Source organism: Melanerpes formicivorus, unplaced genomic scaffold (genome assembly GCF_026170545.1).
Source record: "Melanerpes formicivorus ecotype bairdi unplaced genomic scaffold, bMelFor1.0.p_v2 SCAF_257, whole genome shotgun sequence".
NCBI lineage: Eukaryota > Metazoa > Chordata > Aves > Piciformes > Picidae > Melanerpes > Melanerpes formicivorus.
In genome coordinates, this window is record NW_027142609.1 from 100,642 (window position 1) to 120,530 (window position 19,889).

The window sequence follows — 19,889 nt, forward strand, 5'->3', positions numbered from 1 at the left end:
TGCACTTTGGCTACAGCAACCCCAGGCAGTGCTACAGGCTGGGGTCAGAGTGGCTGAGAGCAGCCAGGCAGAAAGGGACCTGGGGGTGCTGGTTGATGGTAGGCTGAACATGAGCCTGCAGTGTGCCCAGGCAGCCAAGAAGGCCAAGGGCATCCTGGCCTGCATCAGGAACAGTGTGGCCAGCAGGAGCAGGGTGGTCATTGTGCCCCTGGACTCAGCACTGGTTAGGCCACCCCTTGAGTCCTGTGTCCAGTTCTGGGCTCCTCAGGTTAGGAAAGATGTTGAGCTGCTGGAAGGTGTCCAGAGAAGGGCAAGAAAGCTGGGGAGGGGTCTGGAGCACAGCCCTGTGAGGAGAGGCTGAGGGAGCTGGGGTTGCTTAGCCTGGAGAAGAGGAGGCTCAGGGGAGGAGGATGGTTAGGGTGTCCTGACTGAGACCACCTTTTGAGCTGTCTACTTCTCCCTCCAGGAGCCTGTGATCCCCACCCCCCCTTTTTGACCTTTGAGGACACCAAGATGCCTTCAATGGGACAAAGTATGAAGTACCCTGAGCTGAGCAGAAGCAGATGACCCAAACCACCTCCAGATCCCTCCTAGCTTGGCCAGGAGCTGCTGTGGTGAGCAATTTGTAGCCTAAAGAGGCATTTCTTCTCCCAGCATCCCCCTTGAGCCATTTTTCCTTTGCCCTTAGTGGCCTCCTCCCTGGGTGCTGAGCCATGCTGGATGCAGTGCTTGGTAAAGAAGCTTTGCCTAGAACAAATGCAGCTGATTTAGCAGGGCTGCAGAAGGGGCAGGCAGGTAGCTGTGTTAGTGAAGAGCATGGGCACTCTGAAGGCTGAGCACTGAAAGCACTCCACTGTTATTTCCACTGTTGATGGAAAATATCAGCTGCTCCCCCCTTGCTCTTTCTGCTCTTGCTGCTTCTCCTCTTGCTCTCCCCTCACCCCCCTCCCTGCAACAGGCTAGCAGCTGTTAATGCAACACCCCAGCCACAGTGGTGCTGCTTAAAAGGTGGCACCAGGCCAGGCTTTCACTCCTGCTTTATTGCTTTAATTACCCAGGGTCCTGCAAAATAATTCTTTGTGAGGCAGGAATGAGAGAGAGTCTAAACTATGAGGGAGAAGCTAAGGTGTGGGAGAGAGTCTAAGGGGTGAGGGAGAGTCTAAGGGGTGTGAGGGAGAGTCTAAGGTGTGAGAGAGAAGCTAAGGTGTGAGAGAGAAGCTAAGGTGTGAGAGAGAAGCTAAGGTGTGAGAGAGAAGCTAAGGTGTGAGACTCTAAGGTGTGGGAGAGAGTCTAGGGGGTGAGAGGGAGTCTAAGGTGTGGGAGAGAGTCTAAGGGGTGAGAGGGAATCTGATCATAGATCACAGAATCACCAAGGTTGGAAGAGACCTCAAAGATCATCAAGTCCAACCTGTCACCCAACACCTCATAACTAGACCATGGCACCAAGTGCCACATCCAATCCCCTCTTGAACACCTCCAGGGATAATCTAGTGTATGAGAGGGAATCTAATGTATGAGACAGAATCTAAGGTATGAGACAGAATCTAATCTAACAGTGTGGCCAGCAGGAGCAGGGAGGTCATTGTGCCCCTGGACTCAGCACAGGTTAGGCCACACCTTGAGTCCTGTGCCCAGTTCTGGGCCCCTTGGGTTAGGAAAGATGTTGAGATGCTGGAAGGTGTCCAGAGAAGGGCAAGAAAGCTGGGGAGGGGTCTGGAGCACAGCCCTGTGAGGAGAGGCTGAGGGAGCTGGGGTTGCTTAGCCTGGAGAGGAGGAGACTCAGAGGTTTACTTGCTTAGATGGTGTTGGGTGATAGGTTGGACTTGATGATCTCTGAGGTCTCTTCCAACCTGGTTTATTCCATTCCATTCTATTCCATTCCAGGCAAGCAGCACCAGAACAAGAGGACACAGTCTCAAGCTGTGCCAGGGGAAGTTTAGGCTGGAGGTGAGGAAGAAGTTCTTCCCAGCAAGAGTGATTGGCCATTGGAATGTGCTGCCCAGGGAGGTGGTGGAGTCCCCATCCCTGGAGGTGTTCCAGAGGGGATTGGATGTGGCACTTGGTGCCATGGTTTAGCAGTCATGAGGTGCTGGGTCACAGGTTGGACTTGATGATCTCTGAGGTCTTTTCCAACCTTATTGGTTCTATGATTCTATGCACAGGAATGAGGTCACCTGCTCAGGTGAGTCAATAGTTGATTTCTCTCCCCTCCCCATGAGAGTTCAAGGTTTCTATGGCAGCAATGTCTCCTCTGCCAGGCATTTTGAAGCAGAAATGTGGAGCTCATGTCAGGACTTCAGGAGGCAAAGCTCTTGTGAAGCCCCCCAGGTTTGCTGGTGTCTGTGAATGGCTCTAACACCCCCAGGTAGGGCTAAGCAGGAGGGTGTGAGGCTCTTGCTCTGAGCAGGCCACTGTGTGAAGGTGCTTGAGAGCTCTCTGAGCTACCAAATGGCCTGCAGGGTGTCTCCAGAGGAGCCTCAAACCTGGGGTGGCTGCCCTGGTGTTCAGGTGGCCACCCAGCACTGTCATTCTGTGAGTCACAGGCACTTTGGATAACATCATCCTCTGCTTTGTGGGTGATAAAAGGGAGACAGAGTGAGTGCAGGTAGGTAAACTGAATCACACTTTGCCTCCCCTCCCCTCTCCTGCTGCTCTGACACCACCTAAGTAGCTGCAACCTGTTCACCCACCCACTGATGGAGACACAGCCAAGTACAGGGAGATGACTCCAGTTGTTTGTGCTGGAGTTTGGAGCTGCCTAAGGCACACAGCTGGTGCTTCTCCTTTGGTTCTGGTGTTCTAAGTACCTGAGGAAGCTGGGTGATTCATCAGTATGATCAGCTGTGTGGTACAGGTTTGGCCAGAGGGCCTTTGCTTTCAGATGTCAGCAGGTGGGGCTGGGAAGGACCAAAGATGTTTGCTCCAGCCACCTCTGTTTCATGGAGTCAGGGAAGAGTTTGGCTTGGGACAGACCTCTAGAAGTCATCTTGTCCAAACCCCTGGCAATGAGCTGGGACACAGTCAGCTAGAGCAAGTTGCTCCCAGGTTTGGAGCTTCTACCACAGGGGCTCACCTCTCTCAGAGTGAGAGATGTCTTCCTTCTCTCCAGTTCAGATCTCCTCCTTTCAGTGTAAGCCATCACCCCTTGCCCTGTCACAACAGGCCCTGCTAGCAAGTCTGGCCCCAGCTTTCTGAGCAGCTCCTTTAAGTACTGAAAGGCCACCAGAAGGTCTCCCTGAAGCCTTCTCTTCTCCAGGCTGAACCACCCCAACTCTCTGAGCCTGTCCTCCAGCCCTTGCAGCATCTTTGTGGCCTCCTCTTATTCTTTATGTGTGTGTGTGTGTGAGCAGTTCATTAAGTGAGTTCAGAAGGGTCCAGGGAGAATTGGTGCTTGGGTCAGGGTAATCCCAAGCATGGATAGAGGCTGGGCAGGGACTGGCTGGAGAGCAGCCCTGGAGAAAAGGCCTTGGGGATGCTGGGGGATGAGAAGCTCAACAGGAGCCAGCAGTGAGCACTTGCAGCCCAGAAAGCCAAGCAGAGCCTGGGCTGCATCAGGAGAAGTGTGGCCAGCAGGGCAAGGGAGGGGATTCTGCCCCTCTGCTCTGCCCTGCTGAGACCACACCTGGAGTACTGCCTCCAGGTCTGGAGCCCCTAGCACAGGAAGGATCTGCAGGTGCTGGAAGGTGTCCAGAGAAGGGCCAGGAGGATGAGCAGAGGGCTGGAGCTGCTCTGCTATGGAGACAGACTGAAGGAGTTGGGGTTGCTCAGTCTGAAGAAGAGAAGGCTCTGAGGAGACCTTCTTGTGGCCTTCCAGTGTCTGAAGGGGGCTACAAGAAAGCTGGGGAGGGACTTCAGAGGCTGTCAGGGAGTGATAGGACTGGGGGGAATGGAGCAAAGCTAGAAGTGGGTAAATTGAGATTGGATGTGAGGAAGAAGTTGTTGCCCATGAGGGTGGTGAGAGCCTGGCACAGGTTGCCCAGGGAGGTGGTGGAAGCCTCCTGGCTGGAGGTGTTTGCAGCCAGGCTGGATGTGGCTGTGAGCAACCTGCTGCAGTGTGAGGTGTCCCTGGCCATGGCAGGGGGTTGGAACTGGCTGAGCCTTGAGGTCCCTTCCAACCCTGACAATTCAATGGTCTCTTGTCCACAACCACTGCACTGGCACTGGAGCCTAGGCTGGCTGCCAGCCCTGAGCCATCCTTGCCTATCCCAGTGTTCAGCATTGGCAGCCAGCTCTTTGAGACTGCAGTTGAAACAGCAGCAAATACACGACCTGCCAGACACCCTGCTTTGCCTTATGGGTTGTTTTTTTACCTCTCTGGAGCATGTGGAGATGCTAAGTGTCCTGTTTACTGTCTGCTGCAATTTAAGATGCTAGCTGGAAGTGCAGTGTCCTTAAGTGTGAGAGCTGCTGCCTGCCCAAGAGATTCTTTCTTTGCTTGCATAACACTTCTGTGCATCACAGCCTTGCTGGAGCTCACAGGATGCTGGATTTGTGGGAGATCATCTCATGAAGTTCCAACAAGGGCCAGGGCAAAGAGCTGGGGTGGGGCAAACCCAAGCACAAATCCAGGCTGGGAGAGGAGTGGCTGGAGAGCAGTCTGGAGGAGAAGGCCCTGGGGGTGTCAGCTGGTAACAAAGTCCCCAGGAGCCAGCAGTGGTCTCTGGCAGCCCAGCAGGCAGCTGTGTGCTGGGCTGCATCCAGAGCAGGGAGAGCAGCAGCACAGGGAGGGGATTCTGCTCCTCTGCTCTGCTGAGACCCTACCTGGAGACCTGGCTCCAGTTCTGGCACCCCCAGCACAGGGAGGGACATGGAGTGGGTCCAGAAGCTGGACAGAGGGCTGGAGAACCTCCACTGTGGGGACCGGCTGAGAGGGTTCAGTCTCTGGAGAAGAGAAGGCTCCAGGCAGACCTTAGAGTGACCTTCAAGTACCTGAAGGGAGCTACAAGAAAGCTTGGGAGGGACTTTGCCAAGGGCTTGGAGTGATAGGATGAGAGGGAATGGACTGAAGTCTGGGGAGGGCAGATCTAGACTGGAGATTAGGGAGAAATTGTTTGCTGTGAGGTTGGTGAGAGCCTGGCACAGGTTGCCCAGGGAGGTGGTGGAAGCCTCCTGCCTGGAGGTGTTTGCAGCCAGGCTGGATGTGGCTGTGAGCAACCTGCTGGAGTGTGAGGTGTCCCTGGGCATGGCAGGGGGGTTGGAACTGGCTGAGCCTTGAGGTTCCTTCCAGCCCTGACCATTATGTGAAGCCATGAATCTCATTTGGGAACTGATTTCATCTCCCAGCTAGCAGTCTGCTGAGCTGTCAGATGCATCACAGGTTCCAGCCATTTGGTCTGGCATTGGAACAGGCTGCCCAGGGAGGTGATGGCCTCACTGTCTCTGGAGGTGTTCAAGAAATGTGTGGACATGGCAGTCTGGGACATGCTTTAGCAGGCATGGTGGCTGACAGCTGGAATCACAGAACATTTGAGGAGGGACACCACCTCCAGAGATTGTCAAGTCCAACCCCCCTGCTAAAAGCAGGATGACCTAGGGCAGTCCACACAGGAATGCATCCAGGTGGGGTTTGAAAGCCTCCAGGGAAGGAGACTCCACAGCCTCTCTGGGCAGCCTGCTCCAGGGCTCTGGCACCCTCGCTGGAAAGAATAGCATAGCATAGCATAGCATAGACCAGGTTGCAAAAGACCTTTCAGATCATCAAGTCCAACCTATCACCCAACACCATCTGATCAACTAAACCATGGCACCAAGCACCCCAGCCAGGCTCTGCCTAAACACCTCCAGGGATGGGGACTCCACCACCTCCCTGGGCAGCACATTCCAATGGCCAAGCTCTCTCTCTTGCTGGGAAGAACTTCTTCCTCACCTCCAGCCTAAACCTCCCCTGGCACAGCTTGAGACTGTGTCCTCTTGTTCTGGTGCTGCTTGCCTGGAAGAAGAGACCAACCCCCACCTGGCTACAACCTCCCTTCAGGGAGTTGCAGACAGCAAGAAGGTCTCCCCTGAGCCTCCTCTTCTCCAGGCTAAGCAACCCCAGCTCCCTCAGCCTCTCCTCACAGGGCTGTGCTCCAGACCCCTCCCCAGCTTTCTTGCCCTTCTCTGGACACCTTCCAGCAGCTCAACATCTTTCCTAACCTGAGGAGCCCAGAACTGGACTCAATATGTGGCCTAACTAATGCTGAGTCCAGGGGCAGAATGCCCTCCCTGCTCCTGCTGGCCACACTGTTCCTGATGCAGGCCAGGATGCCATTGGCAGTTCCTCCTCATGTTGAGCTGAAACCTCTGTTCCACTTTGTCTCCATTGTTCCTTGGCTTAGCACTGTGCACCACCCAAAGGAGCTTGGCCCCCTCCCCTTGCCCCCCACCCCTCAGCTATTGATAGACATTGATCAGATCCCCTCTCAGCCTTCTCTTCTCCAGACTAAGCAGCCCCAGGGCTCTCAGTCTCTCTCCACAGGGGAGATGCTCAAGTCCCCTAAGCATCCTCCTGGCTCTCTGTTGGGCTCTCTCCAGCAGGTCTCTGTCTCTCTTGAACTGGGGAGCCCAGAACTGGACACAGCATTGCAGGTGAGGTCTCAGCAGGGCAGAGCAGAGGGGGAGCAGCACCTCCCTCCATGACCTCAGAGGGAATCCTCTCATTGTGTTCCTGTGCTTAATTTCTCTGGGATGTTTTCCTTGGGGGGGGTGTGTTAGGTCCAAGAATAGCTCAGCAGAGAACGTTCTCCCTGCCGGCCAGAGAGGAAGCCTCTCTGTGTATTTTTAGCCACCCAGACAGGCAAACCACTAAATGAATTTGTCTTTGCTGTGATAGGAAGTGCTCCTTGCCTTTGGAGGACGATAATGACAGGGGATTAATGGATCCAGGAGTACCCTCGTGAGTGGCAGCCGGAGAATGAGAACTTGATGGGATGTAAAAGGCAAGAAAAATGTTTGCAATCAGTTTGCTGCTTCCTCCTCCTCCTCCTCCTCCTCCTCCTCCCCCCTCCAGCTACCTGAGGTGTTCAACATGTAATTCCACAATTATGTGGTGGCTTCTTTGCCTTCCTTCTTGCTTGCTTGCTTTTTTCTCTCTCCCCCCCTCTCCCCTCTCACTAAGGAGGGCATTGTAAGCCTTGGGTAAGGAAGGCTCAAGATGCTATTTTCATGCAAATGGCTTTGTCTGCTAAATTGAGGAGCTTAAGGAGCACAGAAAATAGGAGGAATGTGGGCAGAGTGCTTTGGAAATGTAAGAAGTTTCCTGGGAGTTGTCAACAGCCTCTTTAAGCAGTCTGTTGCCTGCACCTCTCAGCAGCTTTTCCTTCTGATTGCAGGGAGGGAGGAAACAACAACAATTACCCGAGGAAAAGCGCTCCTGTGGATGTTGCACCGAGGAGAAGGAGCTGTTTAAAGGAGGGGAACTGAGAGGAGCACAGCCCTGCAGTTCCCCGTGCTGGCTTTGATGAAAATCGAGACGATGCCCTAATTCTTTGGTCTGGTTCCCAAGCTTAAAGTAAGAGGAGTCCCAGTTTCCTACAGGGCTTCCCTCTAAAGGGTTCCCTGACACCTTCTAATGGTGCCAGGCAGAGAGGGACCTGGGGGTGCTGGTTGATGGTAGGCTGAACATGAGCCTGCAGTGTGCCCAGACGGCCAAGAAGGCCAATGGCATCCTGGCCTGCATCAGGGACAGTGTGGCCAGCAGGAGCAGGGAGGGCATTGTGCCCCTGGACTCAGCACTGGTCAGGCCACACCTTGAGTCCTGTGTCCAGTTCTGGGCCCCTCAGGTTAGGAAAGATGTTGAGCTGCTGGAAGGTGTCCAGAGAAGGGCAAGAAAGCTGGGGAGGGGTCTGGAGCACAGCCCTGTGAGGAGAGGCTGAGGGAGCTGGGGTTGCTTAGCCTGGAGAAGAGGAGGCTCAGGGGAGACCTTCTTCCCTGAAGGGAGGTTGTAGGCAGGTGGGGGTTGGTCTCTTCTGCCAGGCAAGCAGCCCCAGAACAAGAGGACACAGTCTCAAGCTGTGCCAGGGGAGGTTTAGGCTGGAGGTGAGGAGAAAGTTCTTCCCAGAGAGAGTTGTTAGCCATTGGAATGTGCTGCCCAGGGAGGTGGTGGAGTCCCCATCCCTGGAGGTGTTCAAGAGGGGATTGGATGTGGCACTTGGTGCCATGGTCTAGTCATGAGGTCTGTGGTGACAGGTTGGACTTGATGATCCTTGAGGTCTCTTCCAACCTTGGTGATGCTGTGATTCTCTAAGTGACATTATCAAAAGGTGTGGGGGGAACGGGGGGGAAGAATGAATGGAATCAGACTTCCAAGAAGAAACAGCTCTTGTTCAGGGCAATCCATTCTCATTAATGGCAAGCCTCCCAGAATCTGCTCTTCATTTCTTTTTCATTTCAGAAATGTCAATGCATGTTGTCAGAGTGCAATTGTTTCCCTTAATCATCCACAGCAGCCAAGTAGAAAGTACTCAGCCTGGTGGTGAGGGGTGGGGGAAGAAAGAGTCACTTGCTTTGTTCATACCACACTCCAGAGGATGCTTTCCAGGTTGGGTTGGTTTTTTTTTGCCCCTCAAGAATTAAGGCTTAGACACTTCTCTTCTGTGCAAGCCTGGGGGAGTGATAGAGATCTTCCCCACTGAGGAAGGCAGGAGGATGGGAGAACTGTTTAGGCTGGAGAAAGACCTTAAAGATCACAGACTCCAACCATGAACTCAGCACTGCCCAGATGCCACTAGGAGAATAGCATAGAATAGCATAGCAGTAGAATAGAACAGAACAGCAGTAGAATAGAACAGAACAGCAGTAGAATAGAATAGAACAGAAGTAGAATAGACTAGAAAAGAATGGGCTAGGATAGAATAGAAGGAGAAGAGAAGAGAAGAGAAGAGAAGAGAAGAGAAGAGAAGAGAAGAGAAGAGAAGAGAAGAGAAGAGTAGAATAGACTAGGGTAGGATAGAATAGAATAGAAGTAGAATAGAATAGAATAGAAGTAGACTAGAATTAACCAGGTTGTAAAAGACCTCAGAGATCATCCAGTCCAACCTATCACCCAGCACCATCTAATCAACTAAACCATGGCACCAAGCACCCCAGCCAGGCTCTTCCTGAACACCTCCAGGGATGGGGACTCCACCACCTCCCTGGGCAGCACATTCCAATGGCCAGTCTCTCTTGCTGGGAAGAATTTCTTCCTAACATCCAGCCTGAACCTCCCCTGGCACAGCTTGAGACTGTGTCCTCTTGTTCTTGTGCTGCTTGCCTGTCAGAAGAGACCAACCCCCTCCTGGCTACAACCTCCCTTCAGGGAGTTGCAGACAGCAAGAAGGTCTCCCCTGAGCCTCCTCTTCTCCAGGCTAAGCAACCCCAGCTCCCTCAGCCTCTCCTCACAGGGCTGTGCTCCAGACCCCTCCCCAGCTTTCTTGCCCTTCTCTGGACACCTTCCAGCAGCTCAACATCTTTCCTAAGCTGAGGGGCCCAGAACTGGACACAGGACTCAAGGTGTGGCCTAACCAGTGCTGAGTCCAGGGGCACAATGACCTCCCTGCTCCTGCTGGCCACACTGTTCCTGATGCAGGCCAGGATGCCCTTGGCCTTCTTGGCCACCTGGGCACACTGCAGGCTCATGTTCAGCCTACCATCAACCAGTACGCCCAGGTCTCTTTCTGCCTGGCTGCTCTCAGCCACTCTGACCCCAGCCTGTAGCACTGCCTGGGGTTGCTGTGGCCAAAGTGCAGCCCCTGGCACTTGGACTTGTTGAATGCCATCCTGTTGGTCTCTGCCCATCTGTCCTGTTGGTACAACAGGCAGGGCTGGGGCAGGGGATGATGAGTTGGGGCACAGGAGTTTAGGGGGTAAGCTGAGGAGCAGAAGTGGTCTAAGGTAGGAATCATTGGGTTGGAAGGGATCTCCCAAGGTCCCCCAGTCCAACCCCCCTGCAGTCAGCAGGGACATCCTCCACCAGATCAGGTTGTTCAGAGCCTTGTTGAGCCTGTGCGTAAATATCTCCAGGGACGAGGCCTCAACTGCCTCCCTGGGCAACCTGTTGTAGTGTTCCACAACCCTCATGGTGCAGAACCTGTTCCTGACATCCAATCTAAATCTTCCCTTCTCTGTTTTCAAACCATTGCCCCTTGTTCTGTCACTGCAGGCCTTTGGAAACAGTCCCTCTGCAGCCTTCTTGTAACCCCCTTCAGGTACCGGCAGGCTGCTATTAGGTCTCCCTGGAGCTTCCTCTTCTCCAGGCTGAACACCCCCAGCTCCCTCAGCCTGTCCTTGTAGCAGAGCTGCTCCAACCCCCTGATCATTTTCATGGCCCTCCTCTGGACCCACTCCATCAGCTCCATGTCCTTCCTTTGTTCAGGGCTGCAGAGCTGGGCACAGTACTCCAGGTGAGGTCTGAGTGGAGCAGAGCCAAGGGGCAGAATCCCCTTGCTGGGTCTGCTGGCCAGGCTGCTTTTGATGGAGCACTTAGAGACCAGCAAGAGAAATGCCTGTGAGGGCAAAGAGTGGAAGCTAAATTAGTGCTGAGGAATGAATATTGCCACAGGTAAGCTGAGGAGGTGGGCAGGGAGCTGGATTGAACACTGGCTGGAGGACAGAGCTTGGAGGGCTGGGGTCAGGGGTGCAGTGCCTGGCTTGTAGATTTGTAGCTTCACAGAATGGTTTGTGTTGGAAGGGACCTCAAGGCTCAGCCAGTCCCAACCCCCCTGCCATGCCCAGGGACACCTCACACTGCAGCAGGTTGCTCACAGCCACATCCAACCTGGCTGCAAACACCTCCAGGCAGGAGGCTTCCACCACCTCCCTGGGCAACCTGTGCCAGGCTCTCACCACCCTCACTGTAAAGAATTTCTTCCTAATCTCCAGCTGAAGTCTGCTCTCTTCCAGCTTCCATCCACTCCCCCTTGTCCTGTGACTGCAATCCCTTGCAAATAAATCACTTCCTTTCTTTCTTGTAGGCTCCTTCAGGTCCTGGCAGACCTCTGTAAGGTCATAGGAGCACAGTTGGAGGCCTGTAGCTCACAGTGCTCCCCAGGGCTGGTCCTGGTCTCAGTCCACATCTTCGTCATCGACCTGCATGAAGAGTCAGAGTCTACTCTTGGCAAGTTTTGGATGATACCAAAGTGGGACAGGTGGCTGACACCCCCTCAGGCTGTGCTGTCATTCAGTGAGACCTGGACAGGCTGGAGAGTGGGGCAGGGGAGAACCTCCTGAAGTTCAGCCATGGTAAGTGCAGAGTTGTTCACCATGGGGAGGAACAGGGGAGGGGTGACCTGCTGGAAAGCAGCTCTGTGGAGAACCCCCAGGGATCAGTGTTGGGCCCAGTCCTGTTCAGTGTCTTTATTGATGATCTGGATGAGGGCATTGAGTCCATCAGCAGTAAATCTGCAGATGACAGCAAGCTGGGGGCAGGAGTTGATCTGTCAGAGGGTGGAGAGCTCTGCAGAGGGACCTTGCCAGGCTGGGCAGATGGCAGAGTCCAAGGGCAGGAGATTGAACACATCCAAGTGCCAGGTTCTGCACATTGGCCACAGCAACCCCATGCAGTGCTACTGGATGATCCTTGAGGTCTCTTCCAGCCTTGGTGATGCTGTGAATCTGTAAACAACGTTATCAAAAGGGTGCAGAACCTCATGGTGCAGAACCTGTTCCTGACATCCAATCTAAATCTCCCCTGCTCTGATTCCTAACCACTGCCCCTCATCCTGTCACTGCAGGCCTCAGCATCTTCACAGCCTCCACTGGACTCTCTCCAGCAGTTCCCTGTCTCTCTTCAACTGGGAAGTGCAGAACTGGACACAATATTCCAGGGGTGGTCTCAGCAGGGCAGAGTAGAGTGGAAGGAGAACCTCCCTTGACCTGCTGCCTCTTGATACTCCTTAGGAATCCCTTGGCCTTCTTGGCTACAAGGGCACAGCACTGTCCTGTGGATAAGGTTTCCCTTATGTTGAGGTGGAGCTTCCTGGGTTCCAGTTTGTGTCCCTTGCTCCTTATCCTACCACAGCACACCAGTGAAGAGAGCTTGGCCCTTTCTTCTTGGCATCCACCCTTCAGATATTAGACCAAGAAGATCCCCCCTCAGGCTGCTCTTCCCCAGGCTAAGATCTCACACAGGATCACAGATTCACCAAGTTTGGAAGAGTCCTCAAAGATCATCAAGTCCAACCTGTCACCCAACACCTCATGACTAAACCATGGCACCAAGTGCCACATCCAATCCCCTCTTGAACACCTCCAGGGATGGGGACTCCACCACCTCCCTGGGCAGCACATCCCAATGGCTAACAACTCTCCCTCAGCATTTCTTCCTCACAGAAATGCTCCAGGCCCCTCAGCATCTTCACAGCCTCCACTGGACTCTCTCCAGCAGTTCCCTGTCTCTCTTCAACTGGGAAGTGCAGAACTGGACACAGTATTCCAGGGGTGGTCTCAGCAGGGCAGAGTAGAAGGAAGAGGAGAACCTCCCTTGACCTGCTAGCTGCACTCCTCTTGATGCCCCTTAGGACCCCCTTGGCCTTCTTGGCTACAAGGGCACAGCACTGCCCCATGGATCATTTCTTGCCCATCAGGACCTCAAGGTGCTGCAGTTAGGCACTTTCCTCTAGCAGCTTCTTTTGCTTTTCTCCTCCTTGCAACACTACCTGTCAGTTCTGAGGTTGCAAGCAGGATGTTTACAGCTGCATCTTTTTATAGGCAGCCCATGTGAGAGGTAATTTGATCTGCCAAATTCCATTTAGCCCTCTGATGGAGGAAGTAAAGCTGGGGTGAGAGCTGTTCTGCTGTGATTTCTTGGTGTGCCATAAAAAAGGAGAGGGCCCCAAAGCACCCCACCCCGTGGCACTGGCTCCAGGGTATCAGCTGTAAAAGCTGTGCCTTGTTAAAGTTACCAGCAGCAGCTGCAGTAAAGGGATTGTTTAAGCAGGCAATAGGAGGAAATGTTCATCCTGGGCAGCTCTGGGGTTGTGCTTTGCCTGGCAATCTCCTGGTGGCTGCTGGGGTGGAGAGCAAAAAGCCCTGCAGCAAGTCAGGGAATTCTTCTGGTGGCAAAAGGCCTCCAGGATCACTGAACTCCAACCATCAGCTGAAAGCCACCACCATGGCCAGAAAACCATGTCCCATCAGCTCAAAGCCACCACCATGGCCAGAAAACCATGTCCCATCAGCTCAAAGCCACCACCATGGCCAGTCAACCATGTCCCATCAGCTCAAAGCCACCACCATGGCCAGTCAACCATGTCCCATCATCTTAAAGCCACCACCATGGCCAGAAAACCATGTCCCATCAGCTTAAAGCCACCCCCATGGCCAGTCAACCATGTCCCATCAGCTTAAAGCCACCCCCATGGCCAGTCAACCATGTCCCATCAGCTGAAAGCCACCACCATGGCCAGAAAACCATGTCCCATCATCTTAAAGCCACCACCATGGCCAGAAAACCATGTCCCATCAGCTTAAAGCCACCCCCATGGCCAGTCAACCATGTCTCATCAGCTTAAATCCACTACCATGGCCAGTCAGCCATGTCCCATCAGCTTAAAGCCACCACCATGGCCAGAAAACCATCTCCCTGAGTGCCATGTCCACATCTCCAGGGTGGGTGACTCCTGCTGGACAGAGAACCAGGAGGATGCTTAGGGAACTTGAGCATCTCCCCTGTGGAGAGAGACTGAGAGCCCTAGGGCTGTTTAGTCTGGAGAGGAGAAGGCTGAGAGGGGAGCTGATCAATGTCTATCAATAGCTGAGGGGTGGGGGGCAAGGGGAGGGGGCCAAGCTCCTTTGGGTGGTGCACAGCTAAGGAGCAATGGAAACAAACTGGAACAGAGAAGGTTTCAGCTCACCATGAGGAGAAACTTCTTTGCAGTGAGGGTGGCAGAGCCCTGGAGCAGGCTGCCCAGGGAGGTTGTGGAGTCTCCTTCTCTGGAGGCTTTCACCTGGATGCATTCCTGTGCAGACTGCCCTTAGGTGATGCTGCTTTGGCAGGGGGCTTGGCCTGGGTGATCTCTGCAGGTCCCTTCCAGCCCCTAACATTCTTTGAGTCCTTGATTCTTGAAGTGAGAGGCCCAGAGCTGCACTCAGTGCTCGAGGTGAGGCCTCACCAGTGCTGAGTACAGGGCAGAGTTCCATCCCTAGTGCTGCTGGCCACCCTGGTCCTCATACAAGCCAAGATGCCACTGGCCTTCCATGCCACCTGGGCACACCACTGGCTCCTGCTGCCTGCCAACCAGCACTGCCAGGTCCCTCCCTGCCAGGCAGTGAATCTGATGAAGCCTTCCACTTGCTCTAGGCGGAACCTTTCGGAGCTGACACAGTTCCCACGTGCTCCCAGTTGTGACTGGTTGCAGGGCAATGTTTTTGCCTCTGGATCCCCAGGCACTGTAATCTTCTGCTAGTCAAACCCTGCAATTAAAGAGGTGAGTAATTTGTGCAAGGCTGGTACCAATTTGTGTGGTCCCTGACTTAGAGGAGGAGCTTTGTTTCCTCCCCCCCCCGACCCCCCTTCTCCTTTCACTCTTTTAATGGCACTTGGGCCATGGCTGCTCCCATCTGTCAGTTCAGATTTCCTCCTGAAAAGGTTCTGCAGCAGCTCCTGTGGAAAAAAACAATCAGCCTCAGCAAATGTTCCTTCTGGAGGCTTCAGCTGCTGAGCCAGGCAGCAAGGCTGAGCACACAGAGAGGCAGGATGGAGCAGGGAATGTCGTGGGGGTTGCCAGAAGGCACTCTTGGGAAGCTGTGTTCAGCACCTGCCTGTGGGATGGTGCCAAGGAACCCAAGCCCCTGGACTCTCCAAACTGTTTGAAGCAGCTCCAAGGCTCTTAGAATTGTTTAGGCTGGGAAAGACCTTCCAGGTCATCAAGTTCTCCAACTCTGGTGCTAAACCATGGCCCTCAGCACCACATCCACACAGCTTTGCAATTCCTCCATGAGTGGGGACTCCACCTCTTCCCCAGGCACTTCACAGCCCTTTGGGGGAACAAATCCTTCCTCCTGTCTAGCCTAAACCTTTCCTGGTGCAGCTTGAGGCCCCTTCCTCTTGCCCTACCTCCCTGTTTTAAGATGAGGACTGAGTCTGGTGGCCCAGCAGAGTGATGTTGGTGTGCTCAGTTGTGCTGCCATCCCTTGGCTGTGTGGCAGAAGGGGATGCTCAGGGTGGGCTCTGCTCTGTGCCTGCCCCTAGCTGCCTGCTGCAGGTGATGAGGAAAGGCTCCTAGATAAGGCTGGGTCTCCATGGTTCCCCTTCAAGGGCTCCTGCTCCTGCATGTTTCTCACCTGCTTCTCCCCACCAACCTCAGCCAAGCTGCTTCCCTCACCTGCTTGAGCATCACCTTTCCCATCCACCTACCCTTCAAGGCTTTCCCACCAGCAGAAGTTCCTGCAGGTGGAGCTGGAAGGACGTTCTGCTGCTGGACTAACTTAGGAGGCATTGCTTGTCACTGAGTAACTGCTTCCCAGTGGCTCCTGCTGCTCATTCTCAATGTGCCTCTCTGTGTGCAGCCTCCCTGAGGGAGCATCCTCTGTGCCCAACACCCTTGTCCTCCACAGGCAGTCCCAGCACTGGGTGGCCAGCCTGTCCTTCAGCCCTTGTGGCAGTTCAACCACCTCCAGATCACCAAAGTGGAAGATCAGAGGATATGGTGCAGCCACTGAATCCATTTGGGGATCATCACAGAATCTTTTGGGTTGCCAAAGACCTTCCAGATCCTCAAGTCCATCCTTTACATCAAACTCAGGGCTGAAGAGGAGCAAAATGCCACCTATGTTGTGTGTGAATTCCTGTGATGTCTGTTGGCAGCTCTGGATCTAAGGTTTCCAAACCCCAGCATCTCAAAGCTTGGCTCAACTGCCCTGCTTCTGAAATGGACCTTCAGGGTAAGACTCCCCAGGCTCTCTCTCATTAAAGATCAGGCACAGTGGCACCAAGAGTGAAGATGTCTCTTAGTTCAGTTTGCCTACTGCAGTGCATGTCCTTTGACCACAACAACCCCATGCAGTGCTACAGGCTGGGGGCAGAGTGGCTGAGAGCAGCCAGGCAGAGAGGGACCTGGGGGTGCTGGTTGAGAGTAGGCTGAACATGAGCCAGCAGTGTGCCCAATGGCATCCTGGCCTGCATCAGGAACAGTGTGGCCAGCAGGAGCAGGGAGGTCACTCTGCCCCTGGACTCAGCACTGCTTAGGCCACACCTTGAGTCCTGTGTCCAGTTCTGGGCCCCTCAGGTTAGGAAAGATGTTGAGCTGCTGGAAGGTGTCCAGAGAAGGGCAAGAAAGCTGGGGAGGGGTCTGGAGCACAGCCCTGTGAGGAGAGGCTGAGGGAGCTGGGGCTGCTTAGCCTGGAGGAGAGGAGGCTCAGGGGAGACCTTCTTGCTGTCTGCAACTCCCTGAAGGGAGGTTGTAGCCAGGTGGGGGTTGGTCTCTTCTGCCAGGCAAGCAGCACCAGAACAAGAGGACACAGTCTCAAGCTGTGCCAGGGGAAGTTTAGGCTGGATGTTAGGAAGAAATTCTTTCCAGCAAGAGAGATTGGCCATTGGGATGTGCTGCCCAGGGAGGTGGTGGAGTCCCCATCCCTGGAGGTGTTTAGGAAGAGCCTGGCTGGGGTGCTTGGTGCCATGGTTTAGTTGATGAGATGGTGCTGGGTGATAGGTTGGACTTGATGATCTCTGAGGTCTCTTCCAACCTGGTTAATTCTATTCCATTCCATTCCATTCCATTCCATTCCATTCCATTCCATTCCATTCCATTCCATTCCATCCCATCCCTCAGCCCACCTCTCTAGCCTCTCCAGGTCCCTCTGGATGCCATCCCATCCTTCAGCCTTATCACCCCCCCCCCCCCCCCCCATTCAGCTTGGCATCACCTGCAAACTCACTGGGGGTGCACTTAGCTGATGCTGCTTAGTGTGTGAGCAAAGCTGCAGTCTTGGGGAGCTGGGAGGTGACAGCCACAGAGTGCTCACAGAATTGTTTGGGTTGAGAAAGGCCTCCACAGAGGTGTCCCTGATTCAGTTCTGACAGGAGGAAAGCTCAGTCCCTGGCTTGCCCCCTCCCCAAAGGGGAGTGATGGAAAGCATGGCCTGTAGCAGCAGGCAACTTGTTCCCAGCCTCAGCTCTCTCAGCAGCAGCCATGACAAGGTTTGTCCTCACTCTGGCTTGGCACTGGTTTATCTAGAGAGGCCTCTTAGCTATCCCAGAGGGTGTTGGGAGGACACCAAGGAAATGAAGGGCTGCCTGCCCTCCTGCTGGCTGCTTTCTGCAGGTGGCTGCTGCCTCTCAACCTCAGCCTGGAGATGTGAGCCACTGGCTCAGCTCCCTCTGCACCTTCCCTGTGCTGTTAGATCCCACCAGCAGAGTGTCTCCCAGGCTGAGAAATCGCTGCTGAAGCACAGGAGAGCTCCAAAAGGTCGGCAACGTGCTCACACCACCCAAGGGAAGCAGAAACCTGTGCAGGGTTCCAGCTGTGGGCAGCAGTATAAAAGGGAAGGGTGGAAGCTGGGGGGAGAGAAAAGAGGTAAGCTGGGCTGCATTCATGCTGAGGGACTGGGGTACTGTACTGCAGGCTGTTGAGCAGCCTGGAAGCAGAATGCTGTGTCCATGCTGGGAAGGCTGCCTTGAAGGCCATGCTCCAGCAGAGTGATGCTGGTGTGCTCAGTTGTGCTGCCATCCCTTGGCTGTGTGGCAGAAGGGGATGCTCAGGGTGGGCTCTGCTCTGTGCCTGCCCCTAGCTGCCTGCTGCAGGTGATGAGGAAAGGCTCCTAGATAAGGCTGGGTCTCCATGGTTCCCCTTCAAGGGCTCCTGCCCCTGCATGTTTCTCACCTGCTTCTCCCCTAAGCAGCTCCAAGGCTCATGGAATTGTTTAGGCTGGGAAAGACCTTCCAGGTCATCAAGTCTAACCATTAGGGTGCTAAACCATGGCCCTCAGCTCCACATCCACACAGCTTTGCAATTCCTCCACGAGTGGGGACTCCACCACTTCCCCAGGCACTTTGTGCCAGGGCTTGACAGCCCTTTGGGGGAATAAATTCTTCCTCCTGTCTAACCTAAACCTTTCCTGGTGCAGCTTGAGGCCCCTTCCTCTTGTCCTACCTCCCTGTTTTAAGATGAGGACTGCGCCTGGTGGTCCAGCAGAGTGATGCTGGTGTGCCCAGTTGTGCTGCCATCCCTTGGCTGTGTGGCAGAAGGGGATGCTCAGGGTGGGCTCTGCTCTGTGCCTGCCCCTAGCTGCCTGCTGCAGGTGATGAGGAAAGGCTCCTAGATAAGGCTGGGTCTCCATGGTTCCCCTTCAAGGGCTCCTGCCCCTGCAGCAGCACAATGTGGCCATCAGCCATTCTAGCTCCAGCAGGGACAGAGCATTGGCTGTGCTGAGTCTCCATCAAGAGGCAGGATCTGATGACAGGCCAGATTAAGACCCAGCCCCCCCTGGCTGCTCCAGTGAGGGACCTCCTGCATCTTCAGGGCTTCCTGAGCTGGAATCCAATCTGTAACTTGGTGTGCAGTAATCTTTGGTGGACTTGTTCCAGTTGGCTTAATCAAAGGGCTGGAGCTCCTCTCCTGTGGAGACAGACTGAGAGAGCAGATCCAGATTGGATGTCAGGAAGAAGTTTTTCTCCATAAGGGTGGTGAGAGCCTGGCACAGGTTGCCCAGGGAGGTGGTGGAAGCCTCCTGCCTGGAGGTGTTTGCAGCCAGGCTGGATGTGGCTGTGAGCAACCTGCTGTAGTGTGAGGTGTCCCTGGCCATGGCAGGGGGGTTGGAGCTGGCTGAGCCTTGAGGTCCCTTCCAAGCCTAACAATTCTCTGCTTCTCTCTCCCCTGGGTGTTTTTCTCCCTCCCCCCAGCTCCTGCAGCCCAAGAGCCCAGGCTATTTTAGCACAGTAAACACTTTTCCCCCCCCCCCTCCGACAGTTAGTGACATAAATGAGTCCTTTTCCTCTCCTCCCCCTCCTGGTTTATTATTTAAGGGGAGAAGATGATTAGATCCAGCAGAGCTGATTTGAACTCTCTGTCAGCAGGAAGAGGGCGGCCGATGGGGGTCTGTCAAGCCATCCAGTTTGCCTTCATCAGCATCTTGGGAAGAAACAGAGATGCCAGCTGCTTGGAAACATCTGGGCTTGGTTGTTCTTCCCTCCTCCCCCACCCTGGCTTTTCTTTCTTTCTCTGGTTTTGGGAGGATTTAGCATTTCTGACTCTAAATGTTGCATCTGGGTCGAGGCAGTCCCAGGCACAAATCCAGGCTGGGCAGGGACTGGCTGGAAAGCAGCCCTGAGGAGAGAGACTTGGGGGTGCTGGGGGAGGAGAAGCTCACCAGGAGCTCTCAGTGTGCACTTGCAGCCCAGAAAGCCAATCAGATCCTGGGCTGCAGCAGGAGAAGTGTGGCCAGCAGGGCAAGGGAGGTGATTCTCCCCCTCTGCTCAGCTCTGGGGAGACCCCACCTGAAGTACTGCCTCCAGTTCTGGAGCCCCTATGACAAGAGGGATCTGGAGGTGCTGGAAGGTGTCCAGAGCAGGGCCAGGAGGATGATCAGAGGGCTGGAGCACCTCTGCTGTTGAGTCAGACTGAAGGAGTTGGGGCTGTTCAGTCTGCAGAAGAGAAGGCTCCCAGGTGACCTCATTGTGGCCTTCCAGTATCTGAAGGGGGCTACAGGAAGGCTGGGGAGGGACTGCTCAGGATGTCAGGGAGTGATAGGACTAGGGGGAATGGAATGAAGCTGGAGGTGGGGAGATTCAGGCTGGAGGGGAGGAGGAAGTTCTTCCCCATGAGAGTGGTGAAGCCCTGGAATGGGTTGTCCAGGGAGGTGGTTGGGGCCCTGTCCCTGGAGGTGTTTAAGCCCAGGCTGGCTGAGGCTGTGGCCAGGCTGATCTAGTGTGGGGAGTCCCTGCCCATGGCAGGGGGGTTGGAACTAGCTGATCCTTGTGGTCCCTTCCAACCCTG

The 19,889-nt window shown here is 54.5% G+C and overlaps 1 long non-coding RNA gene across 2 annotated transcripts in view; it reads left to right on the forward strand.

Annotated features, from left to right (window-relative positions):
- The first annotated feature begins 473 nt into the window (after positions 1-473).
- The window catches only part of LOC137458546 (uncharacterized), a 28,797-nt gene continuing 9,381 nt past the window's right edge, over positions 474-19,889 (forward strand). The window contains exons 1-5 of one of the 2 annotated variants that reach the window (XR_010991811.1): positions 474-614; positions 6,812-6,917; positions 7,311-7,489; positions 10,932-11,199; positions 14,258-14,384. This is a non-coding gene — a long non-coding RNA (uncharacterized lncRNA). The remainder of the gene's footprint in view (positions 615-6,811; positions 6,918-7,310; positions 7,490-10,931; positions 11,200-14,257; positions 14,385-19,889) is intronic. The other variant, XR_010991812.1, reaches the window with a different exon arrangement.